This window comes from Somniosus microcephalus, chromosome 5, assembly GCF_052327205.1.
Source record: "Somniosus microcephalus isolate GS21.2 chromosome 5, FLI_Smic_1.0, whole genome shotgun sequence".
Taxonomy (NCBI): Eukaryota; Metazoa; Chordata; class Chondrichthyes; order Squaliformes; family Somniosidae; genus Somniosus; species Somniosus microcephalus.
The window spans coordinates 234,622,748-234,634,974 of NC_140991.1; positions in this window are offsets into that span (position 1 = coordinate 234,622,748).

Genomic DNA, 12,227 nt, shown 5'->3' on the forward strand with positions numbered 1-12,227 from the left:
TGAAGGATTTCCTGTCAGTCAGGAGACGATGATGATATCAAACCTCCTCACTTACGCCAAAGGTTTATCATCCGAAAGTGTAAATACGTTAGAGGAAGCTGACATCGAAGAAATGACAATGATGCACCTGTTGTGAATTCATTGAGTGATAGGGAAATTGCTGAAATGGTGTTAAATAAAGACAAGCATGAGGACAGTAGTGATGATGATGATGACATTGTGAACACAGGTGAAAAAATCCCCATAGACGATATGGTGACAATGTGTGATCAGTTAATTGCTGGCCTTGAAAAACGTGCATTTATCAGTGAGCAAGAGATTATGCAAGTTTACTCAATTAAAGAGAGACTGCTTAGACAGAAACCAATGTTAATGAGACAGATGACACTGGAAGAAGTCTTTAAAAAGGCCGTCTGTCGTAGTCATGCTTCATCACTTGAGAATCCTGTTCCTGGCCCATCTTCAGATGTCCAACTCCAACCTGATGACAATGATGCCAACACTGATGTACCCTCTTCTCCAAGATCCTCAAGCCAGATGTAATGCTGCTTCATCACTTGAGAATCCTGTTCCTGGCCCATCTTCAGATGTCCAACTCCAACCTGATGACAATGATGACAACACTGATGTACCATCTTCTCCAAGATCCTCAAGCCAGATGTAATGTACCTTTATTGCATGTTTATGTACAGGTATTTAGCTTAGTTTGTACCTGTACATGTTTGAAGTTTTACTGAATGTTTTCCTTACAAATAAACTGTACTACAGTATTTATCCCTGTAAGTACAGTATTTATAGTCGTTATTTTCGGATAAGGGATAGTGTATCCTTTATCCGCACTCCCGAAAACCGAATTACCTCTGAAAACCGAAGTGTTTTCGCGCACCTTCCGAAATCCGAAATTTTCCTAAAACCGAAACACGGCTGGTCCCGAGGTTTTCGGATAAAGGATAGTCTACCTATAATAAACAAGCAAATAATCTAGCAGTGATATAATCATTAAATATTTATAGTAATGTCTTTTGTCTAACACCATGAATAAATAAAATCATAAAGGATCACCAGTCTAAGAACTACACTAAGCTTTACTACATTTTTTTGTTATTATTTGTAGTTATTTTCTGCTGCTATAATTAGGTAATGAACCATGGCTTTAAACCATAGCCATGGTCTCCCAATAGCAAAGCTTACAATTAATTATCGTGTTAAAACAACCTATGCACTGACTCCTAAAAGGAGGCATGTGTCAGCTCAGGGAATCGTGCATGCTGGTTGAGGATCCTCCTTCCAGCGCTACAGACTATGAAATATTAAGGGTGTGGGAGCCCTTGTAGTAGATATGCTTCATTAGATTGACTGACGGCATCCTTATCTCTGCGTATGTGTAATTGACCACACCTGACCCTCTAGGGAAGTTAGCAATGGTAAAAAGTTATTGCTATCTGTAACTAATTGTCTCAAGTTTTGTAAAAGTGGTTTAGCATTTCAGCCTCTGGAACTGTGCATCAGTCACCTCTTGGATGCAATAAAAGATGGTACCCTGTTTAATGCCGGAGGAATCGCCTCCATGTCTTTGGAATGACACTGCAGCCAGAAAATTGATAGTTGCTGTGACTTTCACAGCCACTGTCAGAGCATTTGGAGTGAGTGATGAAGTCTTTAGATCATAATGTGCCATTGCACACGCCTCCATCAAGGCCTTTCTGGAGAGCCTAACTCTGCTTTGACATTGTCACTCCAGTAAGTCAGAGAAGACTCTCTCCTGAAAAGATTTGGTTATTTTCAGTCCTCCTTTTTAAGTCTGATGTCTTTTTTATCCTATTCCTTGCCTAGTTTAATAATGGCTGCTGTGATCAATGAAACAGATTTGTTTGCAGTCTTCTGTTCTTTTACATTACAGGTATTAGCATTAAGGGCTTGGTCTGACTGTGATTTATAATTCCAAACCGCCATGTCATGTAACAATTTGGAAAGTGCAGACCTGGTTGAAGTTGATTGGTTCTGCTGCTTATAATTGGCTGAATTGATGTTTTCAGTTCACCAGTGTTAAAACTTTAGCACCTTGTTAAATCTGTACCGCAGGCTCCCTTATGGCCTAATGGATAAAGGCTGTAGCACTAATGCCATCTATCTATGCAGATATAAGCCGGGGCAGCAGTTGGGGTCCCACAATTTTATCTCGGTGCCTCTAGACAACAGCGAAGAAAAGTCATTGAGGATGCCTGCTGCTGACTGCTATCAAGTGACTCCTGCTGGAAATGTACATGTAGTTACAACTAACCCTAACTGGGTTATTACCACAATGCCATAGCTTAATGTCACTTGGGGGTCAATTTTGAGTGCCTTCGCCTGGCATTAATGGACTCAAAATGGGGTTGGTAGCCTTACTACCCTGTTAACACCGGTGATGCAGTCGGCTCCGTTTTATAAGGGGCCTACCACTGGGTTTCCAGTGCAGTGCAGGCTCCGATCAGTTCCATGGGCATTGCAGGAGAAGAGGCCTTCTACAGGTAAGTCTTGAATTACTTTTTGTGGGCCCTAGAGGAGCAAGAGCATTCCTCTGGGGGTCCATAAAAATAATCTGGGCCGCTGCTGTCCTGAGACCCCCTCCTCCTGGACACCCCTCTACAACTTACCTTGCTGGCGGCAGCCCCGGGTCGAGTTTCAGGCTTCAATCTGGCGAGCTGCATCAGGACGCCTGTTTGGCATCCTGAAGCTGGTCTGGCAAATTTAAATGAGGCTGGAGCCTTAAAATTTCAGGGGATCTCTTCGCCGTTGGAATGGGTGGCTGACTAGCGTGCTCCAGTCAAACTCTACCTCTCACTGTCCAATCCCACAGAAGAATGGCCACTTGCATGAGGCACCTGAGGGTTACTAAAAGCCATGGAACTGTACCTCAGCAAGAGCTTGTAAATTCAGAAGGGGAGAAAAGAAAATTAATCAAAACCTTGCGTTATGGACTATGAACTGGTATTAGTATGGCTTTGTTGCATGCTTACCCCAAGGACAAGAATATCAAGAAGGCATTAGGTAGGCATTAAAGTTATCATTAAGTTTATTATCATCTTACCTCACAATTGAATATTGTCATTTCACATCAGCTTGTAGAAGATTAGGTATAATAAATAGATAAATCAAGCATGCCCCTTTAAAGTAAAATCTCTTTTCCATTCCTTCCTACTGGATTACAGCTGGTTTATCACACATTAGCAGTACATCATCGAGAAACTGAACTTAGTTCAGAAGCTTGCATACCGTTTGGGTGGAAATTCGTCAGCGCCTAGTTTCGGGCTTGAAGACGGTGATGCAGCTGCAATATGCGCTTGATCCAGGAGGCCAAAGATGGGCCGAAAATTGAGCTTCGAGCCTCATCTAAATAATCTGGGCCAGCTCGCCCTGCTGCTGGTTCAAATTCTGGGCCATCTGCCTCACCGGCAGCGGCCTTCAGGTAAAGGCCGTGGAGGTGGAAGGGGAATGACGGAGGGGCAAACGCAAGCTGGCAACAGCCCTCGGGAGTGCTGTGGAACCAGGACCCTGGCTCCACCTCAAATCAGAAAACAAATTAACTTGCCTTTCTGGTGACAGCTGCTTGTTAGGCCACATCTATGCCAAGAAAACCTAAGCAGAGTAGGCCTGTACTGATCAGGGCAACCTAATTCCTCAGAATGTCCCAAAAGAAAGGCATTAGGTCCCTCATATGCAAAAGGGCTAACTGAAAATCATCTGCGGCTAGTTAAGGCGTCGGACATTTTTCAGGGGTCCTTGGGGCACAGAGCTGAACCCTGCAAAATTGGTCATTTTTGTTCAGATGCAATTTTTGCAACATTGACCAATTTCTACCCCATTATCCTTTAACATAGGCACCAGAATCTTCCAAATGGATCACACCCCTTTCCATCAGCTCACCTAATACTGTAGTTACCTAAATCAAAATCGTATTATAATTTTTAAAAAAGTAACAGGGTAAAGGAATTACATTTGCCTCACTTCAGTGATTAACAAAGAAAACTGATGATACTTTGGAGAGGATTCATTGTTTTGGAACTGGCAGAGTGGTCTTACTGAATATATTGGGTGGAAAAACTTATTGGAATGCTTTTTGAAATCCAATAGCTTTTGTTTACTGTAACAGTACGAGCAAAGACAAAGGGGATTAAATTGGATAGTCCCCGAAAACAGGCGCAAGGATTGAGATACGCGATTAACCCATGCCCATTGATTAAAATGCAGGCAGCACACCAACAACGTGCAGCCTGCTTAATTCCATGATTTCAGTGTCCAGCCAACGTTAACTGCGCTGTTCATTGGCTCGATGCATCAGCAGGGGGCCAATATCGTGAGAGGCTAGCACCACTGAAATCTAGCCTGCCCTTTTTTTTTAGATTTGCTCCTGGGATGTGGCATCGCTGGCAAGGACAGCATTTGTTGCCCATCCCTAATTGCCCTTGAGAAAGTGGTGGTGAGCCGCCTTCTTGAACCGCTGCAGTCCATATGGTGAAGGCACTCCCACAGTGCTGTTAGGTAGGGAGTTCCAAGATTTTGACCCAGTGATGATGAAGGAACACCGATATATTTCCAAGTCAGGGTGGTGTGTGACTTGGAGGGGAACTAGAGCTGATGGTTCCCATGCGCCTGCTGCCCTTGTCCTTCTAGATGGTAGAGGACACGGGTTTGGGAGGTGCTGTCGAAGAGACCTTGGCAAGTTGCCGCAATGCATCTTGTAGAGGGAGTGAATGTTTAAGGTGGTGGATAGGGTGCCAATCAAATGGGCTGCTTTGTCCTGGATGGTGTCAAGCTTCTTGAGTGTTGTTGGAGCTGTACTCATTCAGGCAAGTGGAGAGTATTCCATCACACTCCTTAATTGTGCCTTGTAGATAGTGAAAATGCTTTGGGAAGTCAAGGGATGAGACACTCATTGCAGAATATCCAGTCTCTAACCTGCTCTTGTGGCCACAGTATTTATGTGGCTGGTCCAGTTAAGTTTCTGGTCAATGGTGACCCCCAGGATGTTAATAGTGGGGGATTCGGTGAAGGTAATGCCGTTGAATGTCAAGGGGTAGTGGCTAGACACTCTCTTGTTGGAGATAGTCATTGCCTGGCACTTGTATGGTGCGAATGTTACTTGCCACATATCAGCCCAAGCCTGAATGTCGTCCAGGTCTTGCTGCATGCGGGCATGGACTGAGGAGTCGCTGCTTAAAGCTAGCCTGCACCTCGTAAAGGGGAGGTGCATTGTGGCTGGAGCTGGTTGCTGGGAGTCATGCAGGAAGTGAATTTGACCTGGAAAACAGTGAAGAATGGCACAACATGGGAGATCAGCCATGATCTTATTGAATGGCGGAGCAGGCTCGAGGGGCCGATTGGCCTACTCCTGCTCCTATTTCTTATGTTCTAGAGCTGTCTCTAAGGTTTTTGGACACTGCATTGGAGGCCTTGGTGGAGGAGATGATAAGTAGGAGAGATGTCCATTATTAAGGAAGTGGTAACAGGACACTTAGAAAATCCGTGTGCTCACTCTGCCTGCTGCTCTCTGGCAGAAAAGAAAGAAATGTAGTGAGCTCTCTTTGAATAGAGAGCCTGCACTAATGCCTGCACCAATATGGCGTACTGCGTGATTCACCTAAAAAGTATATGTGCCCACCATGGATGCCATTTTGGAGCACTAACGGCACTTGTAGTGCCCAAAAACCAGGTGTTAACTGTCATAAATCTCATCGAGAAACTACCTATGAAATAACACTGGACGGCCAGCTGGTGGCGCCGTCCAAGGAGTATAAATACTCGGCTTTGGCCCCAGCTTGCCAGGGACATCTTGTAAAAGACAAGGAGCTAGTGGATACTGTAGTGTATGTGCCTTTAAGAGCCCCATATGTGCTGTAATGCCGGTAATGGCCACTCGGGCTATATAAGCCTGTATATTGTGTTATATCCGTTAGTACCCCTCCAGACTTTGCTTAGTAAACACCTATGAACCAACTCCTGTCTTCAGTGTCTCTATCAACACACGAACACTACAGTGGCGACGAAGTGGAAACGGACTTACCTACAATTCGGCAGCACCTCAAGGACATCGATTCCTCTGGCGTCCAGAAGAATCAAGAAGTGAAAGAAGCTGTTGTTTCACCAGCTGGCCAAGCTGGTGGCAGGTACTGCGGTAATCCTTCCTGGGCGTCAGGCTGGGGCTCCAGCGGCTGGCTCTACAGCTGGGCCAAGCAGCGAAAGCGGAGGCAAGCAGTAACAGACGGGAAGGGAGCACTCGGGAGATGGCCGCGGCTGCAAGCAGGTCGGCATTCAGACCTACAGAGAGAGTCCAGCGAGAACGAGTCTCCAACTGTAAATAAATAAATAAATAAAACATTAAAAAACGGAAACCGCGGGAAACAGCGTTGTCATCGGCAGCAGTGGCGGGAAAGTGCGGGAAGCGCCATATCTTTTCTACAGAAAAGAAAGAAAAGCGCGGGAAGCGCCATATCTTTTCTAAGATGCCTAATTCTGGCAATATTGATGCTTTTGATAATGAGATAGAGGACTGGACCACATATGTGGAAAGAGTGGAGGTATATTGCACCGCAAATGGAATAGAAGATGAGGAAAAAGCTTCAGTACTTCTGGATCTAATGGGCGCAAAGACATACAAGCTGTTACGAAATTTAATCACTCCAGCCGAACCGATGGACAAGAATTTTAAGGACATTGTTGATACCCTACACTGCCAATTCGAAGCAGGACTGGCAGATTCTCTGCGAGACAAATTTGTCTGCGGTCCCCTAAGTGTAGAAACACAAAAAAGGCTATTTTCTGAGAAAGATTTAACACTGGACAAGGCTTTCAGTGCAATAGGAGCTGCAGAGATACAGCAAAGGCCACAGGACTTCGGCACCCATGAAATGACACGGGGTTTCGAGAGATGTTATTGCTGCGGCAGATCCACCCATGACCAGAGGGACTGCTGGTTCAAGGACAAAGCATGCAGGCAATGCGGAAAGATGGGACACATTACACAGGTGTGCCGATCTGGAAACAAAAAGTCCACTAACAGGAAAAGAATCAATAAGGAAAAGCACAGAAAGGTACAAATGATGATGGACAGTAGCTCCGAAGACCAGAAGAGCGATAGCGACTCTGGGATCAAGAGACTAAGCTCTCTCAAATTACATAATGTAATTGCCAAAGAAGATTACCAGACCATTTGCGTTACCCGCACAATAGCAGGGTCCCCAGTTAAAATGGAGCTAGATACAGGATCAGCTCTGACCGTCATAAATCGATGGGATTACGACCTGCTATTTCCGCATATACCTTTAAAAGACACATCCATTACTTTAAAACATATACGAGGCAGAAAGTATACCCCAAAGGAAAAATAAGGGTGCCTGTTGTATACAACGGCAAGGAAATACAGAAGTTGTATTTATACGTTCTACAAGATGGTGGTCCACCGCTGTTGGGACGTGAATGGATCAGAAAAATACGTTTAGACTGGCACTCCATTCAGGCACTGACGGTGACCAGTAAGGGAAAAAATGATGATGACGTCATACCTGAACGATTAAAAGACATCTTGGCCAACGCCAAGGAAGTGTTTCAAGAGAAACTAGGAAACTTGAAAGGCATCACCGCCTCAATAAAAGTGGAAGATGCAGCAATTCCCAAGTTTTTTAAGGCAAGTCCGGTACCATATGCAATTCGTCCAGCAGTCGAGGCAGAGCTGGAGAATTTGGAAAAGGCAGGCGTATTATCTAAAATAGATTGGAGCGAGTGGGCAACACCCATCGTCCCAGTCATGAAGAAAGCATTGAAGAATGATAAATCTGAAGAACAGTGAAAAATTCGCATCTGTGGAGACGTCAAGGTGACTGTAAACCCGGTCCTTCACACGGTACAGTATCCTCTTCCGAGGATAGAAGATATTTTCGCCTCACTATCCGGAGGGAAACGTTTCACCAAAATTGACTTGGCACAGGCATATCTACAGATGGAGGTTGAAGAGGCCTCTAAAAAATATCTCACGCTAAATACACACAAAGCTCTGTACCAGTACAATCGACTGGTTTTCGGAGTAGCATCCGCTCCAGCTATCTGGCAAAGAGCTATGGAGCAAGTCCTCCAAGGGATTCCGGGGACTCAATGCTACCTAGACGACATCCTTGTAACAGGAGAAAACGACAACGAGCACCTTGCCAATTTAGAGCAGGTGCTCACTAGGCTGAGAGAACGGGGCCTACGAGCAGATCGCCCTAAGTGCGAATTTTTCCGAAATCAAATATCATATTGTGGCCACATAATAAATAAGGAAGGGTTGCATAAGTCACCTGAAAAAATTGAAGCGGTCATAAAAGCCCCAGCACCTGAAAATGTTTCACAATTAAGGTCGTTCCTGGGATTAATAAATTACTATCATAAATTTTTACCGAACTTATCAACTCTTCTACACCCTCTTAATGAACTGCTACAAACAGGAGTAATTTGGAAATGGAACGAAGAGTGCAAACGTGCCTTCCATAAATGCAAAGACTTAATCACATCCAAAGAAGTTTTGGCTCATTACAACCCATCACTGCCAATCAGACTGGCGTGCGATGCATCCACTTACGGCATAGGAGCAGTATTATCGCATAAATTCCCTGATGGCTCAGAACGGCCGATAGCTTTTGCGTCATGCTCATTGAACTCAGCTGAGCGTAACTATGCCCAAATCGACAGTGAAGCACTCAGCCTGGTATGGGGAGTGAAGAAATTCAACCATTACCTACATGGACAGAAATTTACCTTGTTGACTGACCATCAACCCCTCATCTCCATATTCAACCCTAAAAAGGGTGTTCCCATTATGACAGCGCAAAGGCTACAGAGGTGGTCCCTTTCTCTAGGGGCACACCAATACAACATAGAATACAAAGGATCGAAACAGCATGGGAATGCTGATGGTTTATCGCGCCTACCGTTGCCAATGGTAGAAGAGGCACCTACAGTAGACCCAGTGGAGATGTTCCACTCTACCATAGTGGAATGTCTACCAGTAACAAATTCTGCCATTGAAAGGGAAACGAGAAATGACCCGACTCTCTCACGGGTCTACGATTTAACGGTGAAGGGATGGCCAGCACATGGCGAACCACTGTTGCCAGCATTCTCGCAAAGAAGAGAACAGCTGTCAGTGTGCCGAGGAACCTTGATGTGTGGATCCAGAGTGGTGATTCCACCCAAACTCCAGGATAAAGTGCTAAAGGAGCTTCACGAGGGGCAACTGGGTGGAGTGAAAATGAAGAACCTAGCCAGGGCGTTTGTATGGTGCCCAGGTATCGATGGAGACATCGAAGAAATGACCAAGAGCTGCCTAGGGTGCCAAAAGGTCCAAAACGCTCCACCACAAGCCCCTCTACATCCATGGGAGTGGCCCTCATCTCCCTGGCAAAGGGTACACATCGACTTTGCTGGTCCATTTATGGACTCAATGTTCTTAATTGCGGTTGATGCACACTCCAAGTGGCTGGAGGTAATAAAGATGTCCTCCAACACCACGGAAAAAACCATCACAGTATTAAGGACCATATTTGCCAGGAATGGGCTGCCGGAACAGATCTGTTCTGATAATGGACCCCAATTTGTGTCCGAAGAATTCAGAAAGTTCTTAAAAAACAATGGGGTTAAGCACTACACGTCCGCCCCATACCATCCCGCCACCAATGGATTGGCTGAAAGGTTTGTCCAGACCTTCAAGAAGGCCATAAAGGCCACGAGTAATGAAGACATAAAACTTCAGCACAAGGTGGATAACTTCTTGTTCGCATACAGGAATGCAACACATATGGTTACCAACCAAACTCCCGCCATGATGTTCTTCAATAGAAACCTAAGATGCCGGCTGGATTTGGTCAAGCCCAACATCAGAAGGGACGTGGAGAACCGGCAGTTTCAAGGCATGAATGAAAGGCCAACTAGAACCTTCCAGATAGGTCAACAAGTTTTGGCCCGGGACTACCGTACCGAGAAATGGCAGCCTGGAACTATCTGCACACGACTAGGACCACTGATGTATACCGTGGGCATCGGAGAAAGCATATTAAGGCGCCATGCTGACCAAATCATAGAGTCATCCGAAAAGGGACAACCTACACCACAACTCTATACGCCGAACGATGAAGTAGAGATACCCATATCTACCTCCGATCCGGTGATACTGGAACCCGATGAACCCAACACTGGCATTCAAGCCGAATCAGCCTTGCCAAAAGAACCTACTACACCACCAGAAACTATTACACCACCGAGGCGTTATCCAGACCGAGTCAGGAAGCCTCCAGAGAGACTGACTTATAATTAATTAACTACAGCAATGTGTATATTATTTTTCTCATAACATGTAATTAATAATTACTTAAAATATGATGTACTGGTTAGCTAAAAGGGGAGGAATTGTAGTGTATGTGCCTTTAAGAGCCCCATATGTGCTGTAATGCCAGTAATGGCCACTCGGGCTATATAAGCCTGTATATTGTGTATATCCGTTAGAACCCCCCCCCAGACTTTGCTTAGTAAACACCTATGAACCAACTCCTGTCTTCAGTGTCTCTATCAACACACGGACACTACAGATACAACTAGACCTCCATGTTCTGAAACAAGTTGATTAAAGCCTTGCTTTATGCTCAAACCAAGTGCGTAGTGAGTTTTATTACGTCATTAACTATCCCAATTTTGGATCAGTTTTCTCTTTCTGGTGGGTGCATAGATACTGAACAGTATCAAGAGAAAAGTGTTAGAAATCACTAAATATTTTCCATGTGGCTTGCAAATAAACCATTGAAACCCCAACCCACAGTTCTCAGATTATTTTGTCCTCTGCATAAATGGTGCCAGCAGGTTAGGGACAGTTTGAAATGAACATGGATGTGGAACTTTCTGTCAAACATAGCCTTCAGGATATGCTGTCAGAGTGCAGAGGATCTGCAGGAACAAAAGGTGGTACTGAGTTTCACATTTTTTTTTAGTTATTCAGCAACAGATTAGTCAAGGAAAATTGTTATAATGTTCTGAACAGCTTTGTCAGCTAAATTACAGTGTGCGCAGAGCGACTAATTCCTAATGTAGAATTAACAGCTGTAACAGATGCCGATGAAGCGCATTCTGGCCTAAAGATATCTGGGGAGAGTTGGCTGTCCGATTACCACCTGGATCTAATTCTCTTCATTCACCAGGATTGTACAGATGATATCAGGAGGTTTAAAATTTGTGATCAAGCCAAATGTGTTGGCCAAACTATTATTAGCAAGGCTGACTGGAATGGTTTTTGACAAATATGGGCCAGCCTCTGCCTTATGAGGCCACTTTTCTCAGCTGTATAACGATATGCAAATAGTCAATCTCCTGTGGTGTCCCTTATGAAAGACAGAGGATACGTTGTTTCATAACAACAGGATTGTTGCACCATGTTGGTGGTGTTGGGATTGGGGTTGGACAGGGTAGATGCTGAGAAGATGTTTCCCCTTGTCAGGGAATCTAGAATGAGGGGGCATAGTCTCAGAATAAGGAGTCGCCCATTTAAGACAGAGATGAGGAGGAATTTCTTCTTTCAGAGGGTCGTGAATCTTTGGAATTCTTTACCCCAGAGAGCTGTGGAAGCTGAGTCATTGAATATACTCAATGCTGAGACAGATTTTTGAGTAACAGGGGAGTCAAGGGTTATGGGGAGCATAGAAAACGACTGTTTGTTTTCACTTTTTCTCTAATTTTGACACTTTGAAGTGTGACATCTAAGTGACAACAGCATTTATATAGCACCTTTAACATAGTAAACCATCCCAAGGTGCTTCTTAGAAGCATCATCAGAAAACAATTGACACCATTTTTTTTATTTGTTTACGGGATGTAGGTGTCGCTGGCAAGGCCAGCATTTATTGCCCATCCCTAATTACCCTTGAGAATGTGGTGGTGAGCCAACTTATTGAACCGCTGCAGTCCGTGTGGTGAAGGTACTCCCACAGTGCTGTTAGGGAGGGAGTTCCAGGATTTTGACACAGTGACGATGAAGGAACGGCAATATATTTCCAAGTCAGGATGGTGTGTGACTTGGAGAGAAACTTGGAGGTGGTGGTGTTCCCATGCGCCTGCTGCCCTTGTCCTTCTAGGTGGAAGAGGTCGCAGGTTGGGAGGTGCTGCCAAAGAAGCCTTGGTGAGTTGCTGCAGTGCATCATGTAGATGGTATACACTGCAGCCACGATGCACCA